This window comes from Rousettus aegyptiacus, unplaced genomic scaffold (genome assembly GCF_014176215.1).
Source record: "Rousettus aegyptiacus isolate mRouAeg1 unplaced genomic scaffold, mRouAeg1.p scaffold_m13_p_14, whole genome shotgun sequence".
Taxonomy (NCBI): Eukaryota; Metazoa; Chordata; class Mammalia; order Chiroptera; family Pteropodidae; genus Rousettus; species Rousettus aegyptiacus.
In genome coordinates, this window is record NW_023416289.1 from 20827385 (window position 1) to 20850804 (window position 23420).

Here is a 23420-nt window from a genome sequence, read left to right on the forward strand (position 1 = left end):
TTTGTATTTATTAATCCCTCTCCCCTTTCACTCATCCCCATCCCCCCTCTCATCTGGTAACCATTTATGAGTTTGTTTCTGTTTTGTTTGATCATTTATTTCGTTTTAGCTTTAGTTTCCACATACAAGTAAAATCATATGGTATTTATCTTAGACTTATTTCACTTAGCATGATATCCTCTAGGTCCATCCATGTTTTTGCAAATAACAAGATTTCATTCTTTTTTTATGGCTGAGTACTATTCCATTGTACATATGTACCACTTACAAATCAACTTTTGCTTGCTTCCATATCGCGGCTATTGGAAATAATGCTGCAATGAACATAAGGGTGCATATATATATTTTTCAAATTTGTGTTTTGTATTTCTTAAAATAAATACCTATAAGTACAATTGCTGGGTCCTGTAATAGATTTTTTTTTTTTTTGAGGAACCTCCATATGGTTTTCCATAGTGACTACAGCAATTTACAATCCCACCAGCAATGCATCATAGTTCCTTTTTTTCCCTCACATTCTCACCAACACTTGCTATTTGTTGATTTATTGACAATAGCCAGTCTGACAGGTGTGAGGTGATATTTCATTATGGTTTTAATTTGCATTTCCTTGATTAGTGATGTTGAACATCTTTTCATATGTCTAATGGCCAGCTGTATGTTCTCTTTGGAGAAATATTTTATTCAGGCCTTCTGCCCATTTTTTAAATCAGATCATTTATTTTTCTGATATTAAGTTTTATGAGTTCCCTATGTATTTTGAAATATAAACCCCTTATTAGATATATCATAGCAAATGTCTTCTCCCATTCAGCAAGTTGTCTTTTCATTTTGTTAATGGTTTCCTCACTGTACAAAACTTTTTAGTTTGATGTAGTCCCATTTTGTTTGTTTAGTTATTTTCCCTTGCCCAAGGAGACATATCCAAAAGAATATTACTAACAGCAATGTCAAAGAGTGTACTGCCTATGTTTTCTTCTAGGAGTTTTATGGTTTCAGGTCTTACATTTAAGTCTTTAATCTATTTCCAGTTTGCCCTGGTACATGAATTAAAAAGTATTCCAGTTTCATTCTTTTGCATGTATCTATCTAGTTTTCCCAACACCATTTATTGAAGAGACTGACTTTACCCCATTGTATGTTCTTGCCTCCTTCATCATAGAGTAATTGACCATATAGTCATGGGTTTATTTCTGGGCTCTTGGTTCTGTTTCATTGATATGTGTGTCTATTTTTGATGCCAATACCATGTTGTTTTGACTATTATAATTATGGCTTTGTAGTGTAGTTAGATATCAGGTAGTGTGATACCTCCAACTTTGTTTTTCTTTTCTCATGATTGCTTTGCCTATTTGGGATCTTTTGTGGTTCCAGATAAATTTTAGGATTCTTTGTTCTAGTTCTATAAAAAATACCATTGGTATTTTGAGAGGGATTGCATTAAATCTGTAGATTGCCTTGGGTAATAAGAATATTTTAACAGTGTTAATTCTTCCTATCCACAAGCACAGTATGTCTGTCCACTTATTTGTATCTTCTTCAGTTTCTTTCTTCAAAGACTTAGTTTTCTGAGTACAGGTCTTCTACCTCCTTGGTTAAATTTATTCCTAGGTATTTAATTTTTTTTTTTAATACAATTGTAAATGCTTTCTTAATTTCTCTTTCAGATAGTTTGTTATTGGTATATAAAAATGCAACCAATTTCTGAATAGTAATTTTGTATCCTGCTACTTTATTGAGTTAATTTTATTATTATGGTTTTTTGGAGGATTCTTTAGGGTTTTCTCTATATGGTATCATTTCATCTGCATCCTTTTTCCTTTCCAATGCATTTTATTTCTTGTCTGATTGCTGTGGTGAGGACTTCCAATGCTATGCTGAATAAAAGTGGTAAAAGTGGGCTTCCTTGTAATGTTCCTGATCCTAAAGAAAATGCTTTCAGCTTTCTGCCATTGATTATGATGTTAGCTGTTGGCTTGTCATATATGGCCCTTATTATGTTGAGATATGTTCCCGCTATCCCCACTTTGCTGAGAGATTTTATCATAAATGGATGCTGAATTTTGTCAAATGCTTTTTCCGCATCTATATATATGATCATGATTTGGATCCTTCATTTTGTTTTGCTTATATAGTGTATTACATTAATTGATTTGTATATGTTGAATTAACCTCACACGACAGGAATAAATCTCACTTCATCATGTGCACAATCTATTCAATGTTTTGCTGAGTTTGGTTTGCTAATGTTTTGTTGAGGATTTTTGCATCTATGTTCAACAGGGACATTGGCTTATAATTTTTTTTTTTTTTTTTTTTTGCAGTGTGTTTGTCTGGTTTGGAAATTGGGGTAATGCTGGCCTTGTAAAATTAGTCCAAAAGCCTTACCTCCTCTTCAATTTTTTAGGATAGTCTGAGAATAGGTATTAATTCTACTTTGAATATTTGGTAAAATCCACTTGTGAAGCCATTTGGTCTAGGGCTTTTGTTAGTTGGGAGTTTTTTGATTACTGATTCAATTTCATTAGTAGTTATTAGTCTGTTCAGATTTTCTATTTCTTCCTGATTGAGTTTTGGAAAATTGTGTGCTTCTGGGAATTTATCTGTCTCTTCGATTTGTATAATTTGCCGGCATATAATTGTATTTCCTTATAATCCTTTGTATTTCTGTGGTATTGATTGTCACTTCTTTTGTTTCTGACTTTATTTGAGCCCTCTCTTGTTTTTTTCTAAACGAGTCTGGCTAACAGTTAATCGATTTTGCTTACCTTTTCAAAGAAACAACTCTTGATTTCTTTGGTGTTTCGAATAGTTTTTTGAGATTCTATTTTGTTTATTTTCACTCTGATCTTTATTGTTTCCTTCCTTCTACTCAGTTTGGGCTTCGTCCTTTTTGTCCTTTGTCCTTTTTGTGATTTGTTTGTTTCTTTCTTGAGGCTGGCCTGAATTTCTATAAATTACCCTGCTGTGGCTGTATCTCACTGATTCTGTTTTGTTTTGTTTCTTTTTTTCATTTGTCTCAAGGTATCTTTTAATTTCTTCCTTGATCTCTTTGTTAACCATTCATTGTTTAGTATGTTAATTCATATCTACATGTTTGTGTGCTTCTCAGTTTTCTGCTTATGATGGTTTTCTAGTCTTATACCATTATGATCACAGAAGATGCCTGATATAATTTAAATCTTCTTAATTTTACTGAGACTTGTTTTGTGGCCTAGTATGTGGTCTATCTTGGAAAATGGTCCATGTGCATTTAAAAGAACATGCATTCTGCTGCTTTGGGGTGAAATGTCCTAAACTATCAATTAAGTCCATCTGCTCTAATATGCCATTTAAGGCCTCTGTTTCCTTGTTAATTATCTGACTGAATGATAATCCACAAATGTCAATGAGGTGTTAAAATCTCCTGCTATGACTGTATTGATGTTAATCTTCCCTTTATGTCCATCAATATTTGCTTTATATATTTAGGTGCTATGTTGGGTATGTAGATGTTTATGGGAGTTATATCCTTTTGTCAGATTGATCCCTTTATCATTATGAAATTGCTTCTTTGTCTCTTGTTACAGCACCCTTTTAAAGTCTATATTTTATCTAAGAATTGCTACCCCAGTTTTTTAAAAATATCCACTTGCATGAGATCTTTTTCCATCCCTTTACTTTCATTTCGTGTGTCTTTTGATCTGAACTGGGTCTTTTGATAGGAAAATTTAGTCCATTGATATTTAAAGCAGTTATTGATAGGTATGTGGTTATTGCCACTATAGCCATTTTAGTGTTTTCTGATTGTTTTTGTAGTTCTCTGTTCCTTATCCTCTGTCTTATCTTCCATGTATGGATTCACTTCTGTTTCTTATATATCTCTTGTGGATTTTTTGTTTGTGGTTACCATGTACTTCATATATAGCAAGTTAGATTTACAGAAGTCTAATATGAGTTTATATGGTTGCTTAAGTTTGAACATATTCTAAAAGCATTACCATCTTTACTCATCCCCTCCACATGTCTTTGTCATTAATTTTTATTTTGTGTATGTTTATGTATATCCCTTAATTTATTGTTGTAATTACACATGAACTTTCTACTTTTGCCTTCTAAACTTTGTGCTAGCTTTATATTTGTTTGATCCACTGCTTTTACTAAGTGTTTTCTTTGTCGGTGAGAATTTTTTTATTTCCTATATTTTCTTATTCATATTTTTAATCTTTTCTACTTAATGAAAAATCCCTTTATCATTTCTTGTAATACTGGTTTAGTGGTGATGAACTCCTTTGACTTTTTGCTGTCTAGAAAATTCTTTCTCTCTCTTTCAATTCTAAATGATAGCTTTGCTGGGTACAGAAATCTTGGTTATAGGCCCATGCTTTTCATCGGTTTGAATATTTTGTGCCAGTCCCTTCTGGCCTGCAAAGTTTCTTTTGATAGTCTTAGGAGTGCTCCTTTATATATAACTAACTGCTTTTCTCTTGCTGCTTTTAAGATTCTCTTTAACTTTTGGCATTTTAATTATAATGTGTCTTGGTGTGGGCATCTTTGGGTTCATCTTGTTTGAGACTCTCTGCACTTCCTGGACTTGGATGTCTATTAGCTTCACTAGGTTAGAGAAGATTTCAGTGTTTGTTTCTCAAATAGGTTCCAATCTCTTGCTCTTTCTCTTCTGGTACTCTATGATGTGAATGTTGTTATCTTGATGTTGTCCCAGAGGCCCCTAAACTATCCTCATTTTTCCTTTTTGCTATTCCGATTGGATGTTTTGTACTACTTTATCTTCCCAATCACTAATTCAATCCTCTGTTCCATCTATATGAAACAAGAGAATATATTAAATATATATTCTTCATTTCTGACTGGTTCTTTTTTATGTTTTCTATTTCTTTAAGTCACTGCTGAGTTCATCTATTCTTCCCCGAATTCATTGAGCTTCCTTACAACCAACGTTTTAACTCTGTATCTGGTAGATTACTTGTTTCCATTTTATTTACTCCTTTCTCTGGAGTTTTGTCCTGTTCTTCATTTGGGGTATGTTTCTTTTTCTCATTTGGCGGCCTTCTTGTTTTCATTTCTGTGTGCTAGGTAGATCCGCTATGTTTCCCAGTCTTGGCAGAGTAGCCTTATGTGGTAGGTGTGTTGTGAAGCCCAGCGGCACATTCTCCCTGAGTCATGTGCTCTAGGAGTGTCATTTGTAGTTTGTTCCCTCCTGTGGTAGTTGAGCCTTGATTGCTATAGGCGTGCCAGTGGGTGGGACTAAACCCCATGACTACAACAGAGCAGCTGTTGTGCAGGGACTCACCCTTGAAGCGGGAATCACTTTATCTTGGGGATCTGATGACAGCTGAATAGGCCTCTTGGGTGTGTCTTTCGTGGAGTTGGTTGGGTCATATTCTGGTGTGGTCTGAAGTTGGCTACCAGTTATATTGGTTCTCAAGCCTGTTGGGAGGGTCTCTGGTGCATACCAAATTCACCCACTGTTTGTACCCAGCTTTGTCTGCCTGATGTATGCTACAAAGTGATCTTCAGTTGGCTATGCTCTGAACCAAGGCCAGATTTGGCACCCTTTCTTTGATGGGCACCACAATGCAAGCTGAGGCCAGCTGATACTCGTGCCAGGTCTGTGGCTGCTTAGTTGAAGCTGTGTTCCAAGTCAACATTGGCTGCTGCTTACGTCAGGCTTGGGGCCACCTAATGGGAGTTATAATGTAAGCTGAAACCAGTTGCCACTTGTGCCAGGCTTGGGGTCTCTTAGCAAGTGGTACAGGGTGCACTGAGGCCAGCTGTTGCTTGTTTGGGGTTTTCGGACCTTTGAGAGATTTTAGGAAAGTCCTCAGCATGAACCAAGGCTGACTACTTGTGTGCAAAAACCACTGAAAGTGGTTCTGTCTCACTTGGATGCAATCCCCACTGGTTTTCACAGCCAGAAGTTATGGGGATTTCTCTTCCAGGCCTGATGCCGGGGGTTTGGTATGGGGTTGGGACCCCTTGCTCCTCATGGAGCACCTCTGCAGCCGAGATAGCTTTCTCGATTCTTAAGTGCCACACTGTGAGTGTGGGACTTTCTTGTTCAATGTTTCCACCCCTCTTACAAGTTTCGTCATGGCTTCTTATTTATATCCTAAGTTATAAGACTTCTTGTTCAGCTAGTCTTTAGGTGGTTCTCAATGATGGTTTTTCTATAATTTAGTTGTAATTTTGATTCAATCATAGTGTTTACCTACACTACCATCTGGACAGGAAGTTCCTTAAACTTGATTTGCTTGCCATTCAGTGATGCAACCAATCCCTTTAAAAAGCCAGGTGACTAGACCTGCCACAAAAGGAGTTATTTTAGGAACACAGAATAACATGACCCTTTTATCATGGTGGCATTCATGACTCAGAGTTTTGTTAGTGCTAGACTGTACCCAAGCATGCCTTGGATTAAAAGCTTGAACTGGTTCATTCACATATAGTGCTAACAAATGAAGGAGATGACCCTTCGGGATCAATTACAGTACATTCTGGGGAGTTAAGGAATGTTGGATATTTTGTGTGGTAGACGGTCTCTAAAGAGACTGCCATTCTTTTACTCTCTGAGCTCACATGGTGCTTCATCACATCAAGACATCATTGTTCAGTCCACCCCTATCCCTAGAACTCTCAAACTTTGGCTGCCCTTAGTGATCTGTTCACCAATAAAATCAAATGGAATTGATGTTCTGGAATTTTGAAGGCTAGACACAAATTCCCTTTAGGTCTTGTTCTGGGGAAAACCAGGCCATGTAAGGATTCCTGGTCATCCCTCAGACATTCCTGCCATCCTCACTGAGGTACCTGATATGACAACTTCCAGTGCAGCCACCATCTGATGGAAATGATATATGAGACCTCAAAGTGTGAACTGCCTAGACGAGCCCAAACAACTCACAGAACTATAACAATAATAATTATTTTGTTAAGCCCTTACGTTTTTGAGGTGATAGGTTATACAACAATATATAACCAAACATCTTGACTTTGAATGAGAATATTTAGCATTTTATCCTATCCATTCAGCATTTAAAAAATCTCCAGAAGCAGCATCTTGGCACGTTTCTTGTTGGTGTTCATCTAATTAGCACTCTGTTAAATTATATGCCAAGGGTGTCTTTACTTCAGGTTACGTTTCTTGTGTAGGTGTCTGTTTTCTGCAGGGCTGTCAGCTCAATGATGCTACAAACCTCTAAATTCCTTTTAGACTGCTGCACACATTATTTTCTGGCATGCTTTGATTATAACCCCTTTGCTGTCTGTCCCTGAACTATTTATAGTAAAAATTGATGTAGTGAAGGAAGCCAAAAAAAAAAAGAGCCCGCAAATAATATCAAAGAATATGTATTTCTCTCTCCTTGTCATAGTAGCCATTAATAACACAATCTGTTGATTCTTAAGATCAATTTCCTCAAAATATACTATAGTTTCTTCTGTGTAAGACTGAAATATTGGCTTCAATTTGCATTTTTCCTGATTACCAGTGAGGTTGAACATTTTCTTTCCACGTGTTTATTGCTTTTCAGGTGAATTGCTCATACATATTTTGTGCATTATTGATTTTTAGGATTTCTTTATACTGGCTGCTCGAATAAGCTATAAAGATACTCCTTGTCTGTGTCTTGTGTTTTGAATTTGTTTATGATTTATTTTATCGCACAGATGTAACAGGATTTCCTTTATGATTGCGCTTTAAGAAAATCTTTATTCTGATATCCTAAGGATAATTATATATTCTAGACATTTTAGATTAGCTTTTCTCATTGAGGTGTTTAGAATATTTGGGCTTGACTGTGGCACATAATGTGAGCAAGGGGTACATAATTTTACGATGGATTTCAATTTTCCCATGAGCATTTAATAAAAGGCCATCATTTCCCAGTGATTATCATGCCACCTCTTTCATAATCCAGGTTTCCACGATCACCTGACTATGCGTCCAAGCTCAGGATCCTTTTATTTTCTCTCTCGGACTACCATGCTCCTTTAAAAGACAGTATTTTAAAACTGTTTCTAGTTACCTCATGTTTTCTTTTGCTATTGTGAATGGAAACGTCTCCCAAAATGATTTTTTATTACATTTTGATTTTTATTAAAGAATAATTAATCACTGCTTTTGACTTTAGCTTATCAAAGGAGATAGGCTATACAAACAAAAGCATCGGTGCCGATTACTGGGCCACCTGATTTTTAACTCCTGCACTACCATTTGGTAGTTGAGTGGCTATAATCCTGCTGATTTTTGTTTTATACAGTCTGAGGCTCAATTAATAAAAGCAATAATGTTTAGGGTTATGCTGTTAAATTACTTTAAAATCCCTTTAAACTATATTTGCTAATTCTCTGTGTGGCAGACATTGCAAACTTGAGATAGCAAGTATTTCAGTTAAATGAAAGGAAAATGTCATGATTAATCTTGATAAGTGAAAGAGCTTTGCTAAATGATATAAGGGTATTATTATATTGTGATTGCTCCAACAGAGGGACTAGGGAAAATAGTATATTTAAATTGAAATTGAAATATATTTAAGTGAATTCACTTAAATTTCACTCTAGTTTCAGCACATTTAGTACATTTTTTCTCATGCTGTGTACATCTGCACACATTTTTACCTGATACTTTGATTTTAAAAAAGTGGTTTTCCAATTTAACCACTATTTCTGAAATCCTGATGACTTTTTATGGGGATCAATTTCCCATCAATTAATAAATCCCCCATTAATATTGGCTCTTTGCTTTCAGAGGACATTCCCTAAAACCTTTATGGTTGAGCACATGTGACTTGTGGTGATCTATAAGCAAAAGTGACTTAGGACTCCAGATCAGAGAATTTGTTGATTTGAGGTCCTCCAGAGTTTTTTTTTTTTTTCACCCCTTTGGTAATATTTTAAAAGATGGGCACCCCCTTGTCCTGTATCAATGACTGAGATGTGCAGAACCACCCGTGATGGAGAAAATATAACTAAGTCACTGAGATTTGAAGTTATTTATTATCACACTTGGCCCACTCTGTTATAAATACTATCTAGAAGAGACTGCTTTAATGAAAACTAATATATGCAGCATTAGCATAACAGTTAATAGGCAGATTAGAAGTAAACTGATATTGAAGGCTTTAATAATGGCTATTCATTTTATTCTATGATGAAAAGTTTGGTAAAACTGTGGTCTAAAATAATTTGGGAGGCAAAAGAGCAAAGAGATCATTCAGGACATGTAAAGTTAGAAGAGGCAACTGCATTTCATCATCAAGTTATGGAAGATAAAATTCTGAGTCTTTGTTCAATAAAAGACAATTGAGCTTATGCAGCAAGGATCAATCATATCAAGGGTATAGCTTTTCATCCACTGTTAAAACTTAATGGATTAACAAGCTACCTTGTGAATTTTTTAGGTTGAGTGTGTGTGTGTGTGTGTGTGTGTGTGTGTGTGTGTGTGTGTGTTTATCAGTATCATCAAATGTATCTTTTGACAAGTTCTTTTGATGAGGTAGCGCTTTTTAGATACATTATTTCTTGAATATCCCAAACTGATTTGGCCATATCTATAGCCTATTTCTCAAACTTTCTCTGATTAAATAGAAACCTCAAATAATTTTCTACATGCTTAATTAATTGGGTTTTCTTACTCCAAAACAAGACGTCTTGCTTTGTTGTTGTAAATATTTATGTTCATTTCCTTCTAAACTTGGACAATTCCTTCTGGCAACAAATTGATTACATTCAGGAGTTACCCAGAATTTCTCACATAGAAGACACTGATTTTCAGAGATATCTGCATCATCTTAATAACAAAATCCATATTTAAACAAGTATTTTGCTACATCGTAAGCCCAGGGGCTACTCAGATTGGATATTGCAATTTCCTATAGTACCCTGGGTGAATGCATTTATATTTTTATTTTTAATAATTTTATTTTTTGGATTGTTCATTGCTAGTGTATAGAAATACAATCGATTTTTAAAATATTATTTTAGTACACTGCTACCATATTGATCTAGTTTAACAGTGTTTTTGGTTTTTGCTTAGGTTTTTATATATAAAAGATTATGCTGTCTTTGAATAGACATCTTTTTTTCTTTCAATCTGTACAAATTTTATTTTTTCTCTTGCCAGATTGCCCTGACTAGATCTTCTAGTTTATTAGTGTCAAATACATGTCTTTTTAGAGCAGTTTTAGGTCACACCAAAATGGAGAAGTTACAGAAATTTCCCATAAACCCCATGCCCCAACACACAGCCTTCCCCAATTGTTAACAATTGATGAGCCTACAATGACATGTTATAATCACCCAAAGTCCATATTTACATTAGGGTTCACTTTTGTCGTACATTCTATGAATTTGGGCATATGTATAATGACACGCATCCAACATTATAATATCATACAGATAAATATCCCCTGTTATCTGCCTATTCGTCTCCCCCTCCCCAAATCCCTGGAAACCATTAATCTTTTTACTGTCTCCATAGTTTTGCCTTTTATAGAATATCATTTACTTGGAATCATACAGTATATAGCCTTTTCAGATTGACTTCTTTCACTTAGTAATAATGTGCATCTAAGATTCTTCTATGTCTTGTCATGGCTTTATATCTCATTTTGTAGCACTGAATAATAATCCATTATCTGAATGTACAGTTCATCCATTAGCTAGGGAAGGACATCTTGGTTGTTTCCAAATTTTGGCAATTATGGATTAAGCTGCTTATAAACATCCTTGTGCAGGTTTTTGTGTGGAGCTGTTTTCAATTCAGTAAATATACCAAAGTGTGATTCCTGGATCATAGTGTAAGAATGTGTTTAGTTTTGTAAGAAGCTGCCAAACTGTCTGCCAAATCGTCTGCGCCATGTCCCATTCTCATAAGCAATGAATGAGAGCTCCTGTTGGTCCACATCCTCACCAGCATTTGGTGTTGCCGTTGTTCTGGATTTGGGGCATGGTAACAAGTTTGTTTGCATTTCCCAGATGACATGTGGTCTGGAACATCTTTTCATATGCTTAATTGCCATCTGTATATTTTCTTTGGTGAGGTGTCTGTTAATGTTTTTGGCCTGTTTTTTAAAATCAAGTTGTTACTGTTAAGTTTTAAGAGTTCTTTGTATATTTTGGATAATAGGCCTTTATCAGATGTGTTTTTTGCAAATATTTTCTTCCTGTTTGGAGCTTGTCTGCTCATTCCCTTGGCTTTGTCTTTCTTCTAGAGAGTTTTTCAGTTGCTATACTTTTCAACTTCAGAATGCTCTATTTTATTTTTTATTTAACGAGACATAATCAAATCTCCCTTTATTCTTGAAATGATTTAACATTTAAAACATCTAATATATATTATTTATAATGTCTAATGTCTATGCTCAGAGTTTTTAAAAAATATATTTTTACTGAAAGGCGTTAGATTTTGTCAAATGATGTCTAGGCATTACCCCTGGGTTGGCATAAGCCATGTTTTGCTCACAAATTGTGCCTAAGCCCTCTTTGCCAGCTAGATTTTAGCCTTTTCCATTTCATGTATTCATGGCTTGGAGGCTGCTACTATAGTTCAAGTTTGTTTTTGCACCAGGTTCCGCTCCAGTCCCTTCTGCAAGGGCACAGTCTTGGGCATGTACAATATTCCAAACTGTCAGAGGTGGTGTAATTTTATTTTTAATCCCAGCTTCCTAAGGGTTGCCCCGGGTCAGAGTTGCTTACTGTTCAGCCAGTGTTTGGTAAGAGCTTTTACTTAATCCCCTCATGACAGTGAGACTTTTCTCCTTTGTCGATGGAGCTATGTGTGACTTGGGGACTGTCTTTATATCTGTGTACACCATTCTCGACCCCAGAAGCTGACTGTGAAACCAGAATGGCTGTGTGTTCCCTTTGTTCCGTTAACCTTCTAAGTGCTCTGCCATTTTGCTTTTTGCTCCCATTATCATGGAGCTATGTGTTCCTTCTTAAACACTCTGTGGTTCTCGTCAATCTCTGAGTATGGACCCGTCCACATTCTTTTCCAAATTAAATCAACCTGCTAAAGAAGATCGGCAGGGCGATTCATCTCTAGAGCCTGCCTTTCCTCCCTGGCAGAACTTCTACGACACTGAATAGGGGCTGGGGTTGAGGACAGTGGCCCCTTCTCCCATGTGACACCTTGCTCTCGAAGCAGATGCTAGGTGGCTAGTATAACCTAATCAGCTTGGTTTCTCCCTCCACTATGAAAACTTCACCTTAAGAGCAAACTGGGGCAAAGACAGTGCCAAGCTTTCTGTGCTTGCTGTGCTTGGAGCACGGCTTCCATGGCATGGGGGGAGGAGGCCTGGTCCTTTCAGCCATGCCTTCCAGGAAAAAAGCTTCTGCAACCAGGAGCTAAAGGAAGTTAGCTAGAAATGCTGGTTACTCACCCCTTTGCAGTGAACTGGGAGAAGAGGGAACCCTATATTTTCAACTGTCCCACTCAGAGTAGTACTTCTGTTTAATGGGGGAATATGGGAGGAAGTGAGTTGCGGCTCAAGCGCCACAAATTTTCAGTGTTCTTACCAAGTACCCAGCCATGTTCTTACAAAGCTAATGAAATGACGAACTTAGCATCACCAATAATGGACAAACTGGTATCTTGTGTGTTCTATAATAATGCTATGGGAAGAACACAGCGTTAACTCTGTGGTGCTCCTGCTCAAAATGCTTAGTCTGGCTCTAGTAATGAGGAAACATCTGTTAAATATAAGTTGAAGGATAGTCTATGAAATAATTGGCCTGTGTTCTTCAATAACAATGAAGGACAACATATTGAGAATAAAGGTGCAAAAAAATTAAATGTGATTCTGCACTGGACTCAGACCAAGAAAAAATTATGATGAAGGATGTTATTAGGACAACTGGTAAAATCTGACTATGAACTGTAGAATACATACTAGTATTGTGTCAGTATTAAGTATCCTGATTTTGATACACTGTGATTCACTGTGATTGCATACAAGAAAACCCATATTTTTGGAGTCACTGATTTGTGAAAAAAGATGTCATGTCTATAAATTATACTTAAATCATTCAGAAATGTGTACATTTGTGCGTGTGTATATATATAAAGAATATATATATAATGCCATTAGCAAAGTATATATCGTTTAACCCAGAAATACCACCATATGAAATCCATTCAATGAAGGAGAAAAACCTATTTGCCTCACCATAAAACTATAGGTTAATTTTAATGAGTTGTTTTAAGTAGCAACAGCTTAAATTTCCACTACCCAAAATGAAAGAATGGCTAAGGACATTCTGCCTAATTGACATGACGTAATACGATTCCACTCAATATCATTACAAAATATATAGCAATGGCAACCATATAAAAGCACTGATAATAGCTGCATAAAATTAGTATGTGAACTGGAATAGAAAGAAATTTGGAAATTTTTGTGATAGAGTTCCTAGCATCTTCTTAATTTTATTCCTGTGTTCATGTTTTTTAACAAAATGCAAATAATAAAAAAAGGACAGATCAGTCTTACAGTCCAGCACAAATACACTGTAAGTATTCTGAGCCTACAGCCATTGAATTAAAGTGAATTTCATTTTAATGGGCATTAAATTAAATGAAAACAATGATGGTTATAGTGTTCAAAGAATTCATATTGAGGATAGATTAACAGTTTCAGAACATATAAATCAAATCCTTGCTTACCACAGCCCCTACTGAGCTCACAGGAAATCCATGAAAAGACTTCTTCAATTTATTTCTCTTCTTAGGGAGGCAGGTAGATGGAAAAGCACTTCCCAGGTACTGTTTGCTTTGTTTGATGTAATTGAGCTCAGTTGGATACATTCATGAATTGTATTCTAAAGTGGCAGAGGATAAAACAAAAGTTTTGGCAAGAAATATTTTACAAAACTCAAATTAGAACAAACAAACACACACCTCATTTGAAAATCACTGGTGTTATAAGCACAAAAAATGAAAAAGAAAAGAAAAAATTCAGTCTCTAAATTTGTATTGACATAAAAATACCAGAGACAGAACAATAGTCTTAAGAAATTATGAAAAAAAATTGATAAAATTTCATAAAGGTAATATCGAATAAACTACCAACTGAAGGGAACCTCAGCTTTGCACACTAACCGATTGCACTACTGTAGCTCCCATAAATATATTTTCAGACCTAAATAAGTCGTAGATTAAATCCTGAATGTAGGTTTCAAAAATATTACAAAATCAATTGGAGCCCGTATAAGACAACTCTTAAAGCTGGTTTTATATATTTGCCAGCTTCAAGTATACCAGTGGAGAATTTCACTGAGTAGTTAGATGAGGGGAAAGTTATGAGTATTAAAGATTAAGGATTGGAGGCTGCTCCTCTGGGTAAGCGGATGATGCATCCACAGATCTATTCACTGTTTGTTAAAACAAATCATGATGCACTTTGGTCAGTCAGGTTCAATGCCAGTCTAGCCAGCATGTGTAGAGTCAAAGTTTACGATTCTTTAACAATGCTTGCTGGTTAAAAATTACTCTAATAATTTTAGTGAAACAGTTTCAAATTTCCTATCTTCTACGCTAGTGCTGCCATCAGGGAAAATTTTTCTTTTTACACAATTATAATTTAAAGAAAGGTTTCTAAGTAGAGTGATTGTGGAGAATATTATATAACATTGTCAAAGGTGTTTATTCCCAACTAAATTACGTTGGGGAAAGTAATTCAATCCATGAGTTATATAAACAATGACTAACATGACTAAAGAAAGTAATCGAAGGGGAGAGTTAATAGCTCATGCTTGATCTAAATGAGAAATCCGCCATTAAAAATACATTTTGTGTATAGATATATATACACACACACACACACACACGGGGGAGATATATCATATATACATGTATACATTTATGAAACATGTATAAGTAGTGAAACAAACTAGGTACTTCCTCTCTAGTTCAAGAAATCACATAGCACTGGCACCTTTGAAGCCCATTCTTTCTCCATTGACCTTTTTAAATCATTAACTTTCTTTACTTAGTTTTACCATAAATGTAGATATATATAAATTATATAACTTTAAGACCCTAAAATCAAGTTTAATCCTACAAGCTTATTTTTTTCCTGAAATGTTATTAAATTACAATCTCATTGATAAGGTTTTAAAACCTAGAAAATATGGTAAACGGGGCATTTTATGAACTCAGTGAACCAAATATTTAGAATTTTAAGTGGGTCGGGGGGAAGAATGTAATATTTATGTAAGCAAGCTTTATATGAAAGCAAATATTTGTAAGAGGAGGAAAAAACATTTTCCCCTCTACCCTCCTAGGGTCTCTGGCTGGGGGCCTGCAAAAGACAGAGCAACAAGAAAAAAAAAAGTTTATTAACATGTGCATCTCATACACATGGAGAACCCAGTGACAAGTAACTCAAAGGGGTGGTTAGAACTTGGGACAGTAACTTTTTAGAAAAGTGAGTAGACAAAGAAAAAGGACTGAGTTTCTAGGGCAGCAAATTGTGGGAAGTAAATACATGGGGAACTAACGGACGATAAGGACTGATTAGTACCATTTATTATGTAGATTCCTCTGGTGCTATCTCTTGGCGGATGGGGCTAGAATTCGGAGTTGTCTCAGGTGATTAACTTCTGTTCTTCCTGGTGGAGAAAGGAGAGGGGGACAACTTTACAAATTTATGTCCTGCTTTTAGGCAAATAGGCAGAAGGCAGAGAGCTTTTCTGGTATGGGCTTCTCTCAATTGCCTTTAGCTCAAAATAATCCTTATGCCAAAATAACGGTTTTAGGTGGCATATTCTGCTACCCTCCAGTGTTAATAATAATAAAAAAAAAAAAAAAAAAAGAGAAAGGTGAAGTAGGAAAAAGGAACTTAGGGTATAGATCTGAAAATTGAATTAGAGTAATGATTCAATGTTATGTAGAAAAAATGTTTCCATAACTGTCTCTTAGATTGGTTTAATTTCCTTAGTGTTAGAGGTTGCCTTTCATTAGTAGCTTCTTTAGAGCTGTACAATATGGGATAATAAAGACCCCCAAGAGAAGGAGGAACCTGAGGGTAAGATTAAAATGATTTTACCTTTATAAAGGACTTTGGAAGTTGAAAAACAGGGCCCTGGGTAGAGAGCCAAAATTATCTTCAGTCCTTTGAATAGAGAAAAATTGCCAATATCTAGAAAGGCGCAATTTGCATTTTAAGGTGTATGCAGTGATCTGAGAGATAGCAACACATCAGGTGAATAATAACTTCATCTGCTGCAAGCTTTTCTTAACATCTCTATTTAGTGCTTGAATGCATCTTTCTATTTTATTCTCCTATCTCCTACTCTCCCAAAGTACTGAGCACTATACAATATCAAAAGTTATCATTTCTAAGGCTAACCACATCTAATTCTTATCATGGGTTGTAGGTGTGTAGACTAACTCTAAGAAAAGCTATATTTCCACATCTTTTTTTTTTTTTTTTTGCCATAACACAGTGAAAATGTAAATTGCAAATCTCTCTCCTCCTTAGATTGTGTGTGAGGTCCCCTGCAGTTACAGAAATCATACACTCATATCACCAGAAGGTCAGACTCTTCTTACCTAGTAGGCCCTGTAAAGCACCGTTCCTGCTTCTCAGATTGGATCCTTTGCTTAAAAAGTGGCCTCTTTGCCTCAGGGTACTTTGCTCATATTCATATATTTCAAAGCAAGCTTCATTATCTAGAAAAGAATAATTATGATTATTTCTGCTTCTCTGAAATTATAAAAATTCACAAAAACCTAGTCTATGTCAAATTATCTGAATTTTCTGCTATTAAGTAACTGATTTGTTCAATAACAGTATAGGAATGTTTCTCAGATGTACTTTTCAGAAATGCATTATCAGGATTCTATAGAGCCTTTTAGAGGGCTTTTCTGTACACCAGGCCCACCGCCTGTGAGGATTAATTTTGTGTCGACTTGGCTAGGTCGTGGTACTCATATTTGGTTGAACATCAGTCTAGATGCTGCTAGATGAAGGTATATTTTTAGATAACATTTAAATCAGTAGAATTTGAGGAAAATAAATTGTCCTCTATTACCCGCTCTATAATGCGGGTAGGCCTCATCCAATCGGTTGAAAGCCTGAAGAGAAAGACTGAGGTCCCTGAGGAAGAGATGATTCTGCCATCAGACTCAAGCTGCAATATCGCCTCTCCCCTGTGTCTCCAGTGAGCCATGCAAATTTCAGGCTTGCCAGCCTTTACAATCACATGAGCAATTCCTTTAAATCAATCCCTCGCTCCGTACACATATACACAAATCCTATGAATTCTATTTTTCTCTACAACTCTGACATACTGCCCCTCTGTATGACTGCTTCAGTATTTTAAGAAACTTAAGTATTACCCTTACCTTGACAAACTTTATGCAGGATTCTTCCTGACTCCAGGCATCTGACCTCTCTTATCTAGAACATTTGTTAAAAAACTTGTAAATTTCTTTTCCACCCCTTTGAGATATAAATCTTGAAAAAGCTGCCTGCCAGTTTTACATCCTATCTCTTTGAATGTAAACATCAAGGAAGACAGCATGCCCACACTCCCTGGTTTCTGTGAAAAGGTAAGAGCCTAATTTTGATGTGCACTTTGCTCCCAGTTATAAAACTACTAGGAAAGTATCTTCACAAAGATAAGAGACAGTTTACTTTTCCTTTGGGTAAATCCGGTTAGCAAAGGCAGATGACCTGTTCTCTCCCTCTTACTTCAGCGTTTAAAAATGCTCTTGCTCTTTGTTTAAGTGACCTGAAGCTCAAACTGAGTTCTGGTCTCTTTCTGCTCTTGCAATAACCTAGAATCAGGTCTCTCTTGCCTGTTCAACTTTGGTGAAATTTTTGCTTTGGCAATATGAAGAGGCTTCTCTTTCCTAAATCTGATATTGAAGTTACTAATATTGGCCAGAATGCTCAATAAGGTTTCCATGATATGGTCAGAACTTTTTAGTCATTCAGAAATTATATACCTGCCTGAAGATGAAGTTTCTTACTAAAAAGAAAAAATTAAAAGCATACTCTGTATGGAAGAAGTAAATAGTAATCCTAAAAGTCAAACAACCAAAGTTGTCAGTAAAATGTTGTCAGTAAAATGATGAACCTAGTCTGACAGCCAAACACAGTGAATGTCAGTCAACTGTCTTGATCTGTTCTAAGCTTCCTCGATTTGTTCCTCTACCGGGTCACTGTAGATCCACGTCTGTGTGGCAGCACGTTCTCCTCCTCACTCCTTCGATCAAAACTTCTCAACTCCCCACTGCAAACAGAGATTAGAACCGAAATGTCTTAGCCAGATACCCAAAGGCCAACATAGTCTTAATTCTTCCCCCACAAACAAAATGATATATTTCTGGAAAATGTGTTTTTTTGTGAATGCTTACTGGTGAATGCCTAATCCCAGATTTTTTATTTTGTCTTCTCCTTAGGCTAATCTAATTACCTAAAGATAAATATTTTCTGTTGAATGTAAGCCTCTAAACACTTATGAATTATAGACCAGAACCCTCCTTACACTATGAGACAATGAAACCCAAATCACATTTTCAGTTGCTGCTCCACTCACTCTCCTCTTAATCCTATTAGAGAGGCCAGTGCCCACTGACCACAAGTTAGATGGTCAGTATCTTGAAATGCACGCACGCCCATTATAAAGAGTACAGAGTTTCTGTGTGGTTTTCCAATTCATTGTTTTTGAACTATTTTATAACTCTGTGGGTGGTAGGAAACACTGTAAATTTGTTATTTTCACATAGAAATGCTAATGAATTTAATCGCCTGGACTGCTTATCATCCTATAAATGTTGACCAGTTTGGCATTTCCTTGTAGATTCATTTGAGCATTCCTGATGCCCTATTTTCTTGGCCTGCTAATTAGTTAAGTCACATAAAATCTACGGCTTGTGTTTTTTATATTTGTATGAAAGTTTATGATTTTTCCCTATAAAAAGAATGTATCATTTACCACCACCAAAAACAAATGCTAGTCAGTTTATGGAAGCACTACATTCCATGTGGGTACGAAAGTGTTAACTGTGGGCCGGCAACTGTTTCATCCTCCTTGGGGACAATTCAGGCAGTTTTGTCCTCCTTTAAGCATACTGATGGAATTTACTAGCTGTAAGATAAATGAGGGTCTTCTGGGGCTGCTGTATACTGATTTCTTACCTAAGAAATTCTTTTAGTATGCTGTGCCTGGTATGTCTGGGTTGTATATTGTAAATAAGCCTCCGGTGAGGATGCGCCGTGGATGGGAGTTATCACTTCGTCCCTCTGAACCCAAAAGGCATCTTGGTGTAGAAAACAAGGTGACCTATGGAGTTGCATCTAGAGAGAGACAAAGCAATGATTGCTGTTAATATGATGTCAGGGGATTTTATAAAAACTTTTGGAGGTGTAACTTTGTGGTCACAGTATATTTGACTAACAATCCACAAGTGATAAATGAGTAAGTCGTTTAGAGCTCAATAAAGTCAGAGGTTAACCAGAAAATATTGATAAGTTAATTTATTGGCCTTTAGACAGCCAGTCTTATACATTATTTAGCAATCTTATTTAGCCATATTTAGACTTTTTTTTTCTTGACTGACCAAATAATCTCCTAGTTTCTTAATTGTTCTTTAAGGAGGCTCTCCTTTATTCTTGATGGTTCCCTCAATGATGAGTTTAATACAATTTTAAGAATTGAGCTGTATATTCTGTTATTAAGGGCTAAGAAAATAAAAGGCATTTTAATATGCTCTCACGGAAATAAAGGCCATATTTCATTGCATATCCTTAAAGTTAATTAAATTCTAAATATTTCACTTTTTTAATCACAAGAAGGAATTGTTTTTCAATTGAAAAGTTTAACAAGTCAAGAATTATTCTTGTAGGTATAAACAAATTCAATATTTATCCCCAAAACTCAGATTCAATAGTTACATTTTTAAGATGTTTATGGTTAGGGCCATCGTGAACTTTTTATCCTTACTATGGTTAGAGTAGAAAGGAACATTTGCTTTTTAAAAGGCGACGTGTTCATTACCTCACATCAATAGAAATAGTCACCTTAACAGAACTCTGTGTTCTTGTAGGAGTCAACATCTTAATGGACCTGTTGTTTATGAAAGAAAAACTCCTGTGGTTTGTCTTGGATAGGAGAGTCAAAGGAAATATAGAACTAAATTGCTCTCCATAATATAAAATAGTATTTCGCAGGAAAAAAGTTTTTGTTTTCCTTTTTAATCTCAAAGATTAAAAGTATTTCCTTGTTGGTTATAGTATGGCTTCTCTACTTATGGGTTCTGTATGAATTATTTTTTAATGTCTGAAATAAAGAGTTCCAATTTCTAGTCCTACATGTAAGGAACTTGGAAATCATTACTATATCCTAACAATAAGTAAAAAATAAAAATGAACAAATCAAAGAATCAACAACTCATCTTAGATCTGTCAGAGATGTGAAGTCACAGGGTGAACTGCCGCACCAAAACTGGAGACAAAGACAGCTGAATATAGAGAATCACAACTTACCAGAGCAGAAACCTATGCTGGACTCACGGCTGGGTTCCTTGTGCCCAGATATGAAGAAGACATTTCAAGGAATAGGAAAAGGTAAAAAGAAAACAATTAGAGAAAAGAGAGGAAGCACCAGACATGTCAGAGATGTTGCACTTCTCAGACTGAGAATTCAAAAGAACTATAATTAATATGCTAAGAGTATTAATAAATAGAAAGCATGCAAGAACAGAGGGACAACGCAAGCAGAGAAGTTGTGCTTCTACTCCTAAGACTGACGCACAAAGAAATGTGAGAGATCAATGCTACTCTAAGAGAAATGAAGAATGTCTTTGATGGGATCATTAGCAGACTGGACACAACTGAGGAAACACGCTCTTAACTTGAAGATGTCTCAGGAGAATCTTCTAAAACTGAAAAGCAAAGAGAAAAAAGACTAAACTAACAAATAGTATATACAAGAACTCTGGGGCAACTACAAAAGTGTAACATACACACGATGTAAATACCAGAAGAAGAGAGAGAACAACAGAAGAAATATCTAAACCAATAATGCCTGAGAATTTACACAGATTGTCAGATAACAAACCACAGATCCAGGAAGTACAGAGAATACCAAAAAGAATAAGTGTTAAACAACAACAACGAAATCACAAAACTACACCAATGTGTATTATAACCAAACTTCAGAAAATCAAAGATTAAGAAAAATCTTGATAAAAGCCAGAGGATAAAAACACCTTATCTAGAGAAGATCAAAGGTAAGAATTATATCCAACTCCTCATAAGCCATGCAAGTAAGAGGAGAAGGGAGTGAAATATTTAAAGTGTTGAGAGAAAAAAATGACCCTAGAATTCTGTACCCTATAAAATAATCCTTTAGATATGAAGGAGGAATACTTGCTCAGACAAGGAAAAACTGGGCAGATTTTTTTGCCAGTAGACTGGCCTTGCGTGAAATGTTAAAAAGTTCTTGAAAGACAGAAATGAGAAGGAATAAATGAGGGCAAAATAAATTTTTTAATTTTCTTATTCTAAATTGATCTAACATAATACTTTACACAAAATAATATTAACGGTGTATTTCATTATATATGCTTATATACTTATGTATAAACAAAATGAATGATAGTAATAATACACAGGAAGGAGAATTAGTATTATTTTGTCATTATAAGGTACACTACTCGTGAAATGGTATAGCGTTATTTAAAAGTGGAATCGTATCATAAATGTATATGAGAAACTCTAGAGCGACATCTAAAGTAAAATGAAAAGTAGAACTGAGAAAATGGAATCATATAAAATGCTCAGGCGAACCATAAAAAGAAGAAAAGTGGAAGTCAAAAATAGGAAGAGAACAGGACAAGAAATAAAAAACAGTGACAAAATGGTAGATGTTATCCAAATATATCAATAATCACTTTAAATGTCAATGGTCTAAATACATTAATTAAAAGACAGGTTGTCAAAGTGAATCAAAAGATAAGATCCAATTATGTTGTCTATAAATATGTTAGACTACGTATACATTTAAAGTAAATGGATGGAGAAAGATATCATGCTAACACTAATCAAGAGAAAGCAGGAGTAGCTATGTTAATTTCAGACAGAGAAGACTTCAAAGCAAAGAAAGTTATCAGGGAGGAAGAATGGCACTTTGTGATGAAGAGGTTAATTCCCCAAGAACACAGAACAATCCTTAGTGTGTATGTGCCTACAACTTCATCACAAGACATGATGCAAAAACAACATGCAAGGAAAAATAGATTAACCTACTATTAGAGGTGGAGACTTCAACACCCCTATATCAGAAAAGACCCAGCAGACTGAAAATTAGTAAGGATGTAGTTGAACTTAATAATGTAGTCTATAGGCTATTCCATCCAACAACAGCAGATTACACATTCTTCTCAAGCTCGCAGGGAACATTCACCAAGATAGCCCACGTGATGGACCATAACACACCTTAAGAAATTTGAAAGAAACCGTACAATGTGTACTCTCTAACCATGATGGAATTAAACTAGAAATCAATAATAGCTGAGAAAATCCCCAAAGATTTGGAGATTTAGAAAGACACTTCTCAACAACACGTGGGTCAAAGAAGAAGTCAGAAGAGAAAATCAAAAATATGTTGAACTAAATGAAAATGCGACTTACCAAAATTTGTAGGATACAGCAAAAACAGTGCTTCAAAGGAATTTGAGGCATTCACTTATTCCCGGACTGCAGCCAGACCTGCAACTTCCTCCTTCCACTGGGTCTTCTTTCAGTTCCTTTGACTCTGGGGCCATATGCCTGTTTAGCTCTGTAATGGAGTGCACCAGCTTCTCCTGCAAGACACCCACATCATCAAGGTTGAGGACGATACAAACTTACATTCCACAGTCACAGGTTCCAGCTCATGTCTGTGGGCTTCGTCTTGTCTGTAATCATCCCATTTTACATCTATCTAACCTCTTTAACTGCCTGTCTTGTTGATTCAAATTCCAACATTAGATACAAAGATAACAGCCTCAAAGAGGCTGTTTAACCAGCTCCCACAATTATGTAAGGTCTAATCCCTGTGATATACAGATAACCTACACAACTTCATGCTTCATGATAAAAATTAGAGTGAATATTTTCACTCATATATGTTTCTATATATATGTAGAAATAAAAGGTATACTGTTAGAAATGAAGATATAAAACTCTAATTTCAAATGGCATGGTTATGCAGAAATTCCTAAAGTATCTATATAAAAAGCTATTAAAAATGAGTTTAGCAAATGTTCAGGATGTAAATCAAAGATGAAAGCGTACATTAAATATATAAGACTCTTTTTAACTCTAGAAAGTAGAAATTTATTCTGACAGATCCGTGGTGGCCTTCGGCTGAGTCTCGGTACGGGTTAGACGGGAAAGGTCAAAGGGAACCTCCTGAGGTAATGAAAT

The 23420-nt window shown here is 35.7% G+C and overlaps 1 long non-coding RNA gene across 1 annotated transcript; it reads right to left on the reverse strand.

Moving 5' to 3' along the window:
- Positions 1-13485: 13485 nt before the first annotated feature.
- Positions 13486-22772, reverse strand: LOC107501862. Its single transcript, XR_001594882.2, has 6 exons — positions 22644-22772; positions 19149-19307; positions 18163-18240; positions 16553-16672; positions 15522-15609; positions 13486-13818 (listed from the first exon to the last, which is right to left on the reverse strand). It is a non-coding gene; the product is annotated as an uncharacterized LOC107501862 (long non-coding RNA).
- Positions 22773-23420: the final 648 nt, after the last annotated feature.